Source organism: Vollenhovia emeryi, unplaced genomic scaffold, assembly GCF_000949405.1.
Source record: "Vollenhovia emeryi isolate VEMERY1.0 unplaced genomic scaffold, V.emery_V1.0 DF940354.1, whole genome shotgun sequence".
Classification (NCBI taxonomy): Eukaryota; Metazoa; Arthropoda; class Insecta; order Hymenoptera; family Formicidae; genus Vollenhovia; species Vollenhovia emeryi.
The window spans coordinates 7,786-9,639 of NW_011966012.1; the positions used below are offsets into that span (position 1 = coordinate 7,786).

The 1,854-nt window shown below is 26.1% G+C and overlaps 1 long non-coding RNA gene across 1 annotated transcript; it reads right to left on the bottom strand.

Annotated features, from left to right (window-relative positions):
- Nucleotides 1-986: 986 nt before the first annotated feature.
- Nucleotides 987-1,554, bottom strand: LOC105556090. Its single transcript, XR_001008534.1, has 3 exons — nt 1,408-1,554; nt 1,203-1,308; nt 987-1,064 (listed from the first exon to the last, which is right to left on the bottom strand). It is a non-coding gene; the product is annotated as an uncharacterized LOC105556090 (long non-coding RNA).
- Nucleotides 1,555-1,854: the final 300 nt, after the last annotated feature.

The following is a 1,854-nucleotide window of genomic DNA, read 5'->3' on the forward strand; positions in this document are numbered from 1 at the left end:
AGCTTATTATGTAATATTGTTTATTAATGAATGAACATTGCGTGATAGTTATAGTTCAGTTTTCAATATATTAACTTTTTCTATCTATCAAAAATTAAATACGTTTTACACCTGTAAAATATACGTATAATATATATGACAAAGTTGAATGTAAATTATTTGTTATTATTATTATCGTATTTCTATAACTAAATCACATATTTATATCACATTTTTAAAATAACAAAAATTAAAAATTAATTAATTTGACTGATAAAAACAAAATAATTATTTAATTGTAATTCATATCACGTTCATATAATTAATAATTATATACTTTTTAATATAACAAAAAATAAAAATAGTTTTACAAGTAACAAACTTGTATTTTCTTTTTATGGATTAAATAGAATAAAATATTATCAGTCTTGTATAGCTTTGGCATTAATAAATAATTGATATTATAAACTAATAATCTCTCTCTTTTGAATTTTATACTTCTTCGAAATTTATCTCTTGTTGTGGAATTGCATAAGCTTCGATTGCTGTAGCAATTCGTTCTTTCGCTACAACATCACGTTCCATAAGCGTAAGTTTTTTTTCATAATATTCTGAACGTATCTTCAAGTCATTCTCCACATTTGTGGTCAAAGATTTTGTATAGGAGAGAGTGTTATCAAAACAGGCTTGTTTGGTAGCACGTTGTTGAGATGTGTCCTGTTTGCTTCTCTTGGTACCTTCTAATACAATTTATCTATTTAGTAATATAATACATATAAAAAAAATTTATATTGTTGTAAATAAATATTACTACTTGCTGCGGTTCTTCTAATTGGATTTGGATTTGGATTATTCAATGTGATTTTGCTGTTTACATCTATCTCGTTATTTGAAGATTCTAGTATCAAAATACTATCACGATTTACTGAATCTGTAAAAAAATTAACTTTTTTATTAAAAAGTTAAGTACCTGATTTTATAAATTTATATAATGCACTTACTTTGAGATATTGATGGATAATTCTCTTTTTCGCAAATTGATAACTGTTCTTGAACAGATTTTTTTGCAATTAAGTCATGTTTTTCTACAAGGAAAATGACAAAATTGTTATAAGAACTATTATAAATACCTAAAAACAATATATGTAAAATAAATAAAAAGTAAAGGAAATATCTGTATATATATTATATATACAGGGTATATATATGTATGTATATAGTACCTTTCAATACATTATTGAGTCTTGATGCTGAATTTGATATTTTGGTATTTTTCCCTTTACAATCCGTTACGTTTATGATTTCAGTGTCTTCATTATTTTCATAATTCTAGAAGGAGATAATAATTTTTTAAAGTTAGACTATATAAAATTAATTTTTGATAAAGTATACTTTATATTTTATTTAAATTCATGCTTTGATACTTACAAATTCCGCAATAGATTCATCAACAGAGGCATCACCATATACAGGGTGGGTCTTAGCTGCTGTTCGGGCCCTTTTACCATAAGAGATGGATTACCGACTGCAACTTTAGTTCACTGAACGGCACAAGAGGGCAGCTGCTTAGATCTCAGGGATGTTGCAGGCAAGTCGAAAACTTGTTCCACTTACAGACATCACGCGGAGAAAAATAATTTGCTAACACAATATATCTTATGTAAACTTAAGTAAATTTTGTCTGTTATTTTATGATAAAGTTATTTTCAACTTCAAGTTTAATAATTGACCGTATCTGGCTATTTTAATGTAACAGACTCGCTTCGGAGCGTTAAGAACGTGTGTTAAGAACATCAATTTTATTGAAAAATTATTGTGCGAAATATTTAGGTAAAGAAATGAAATAATTTCTGTTCTATTAAACGTTCTGCTGTA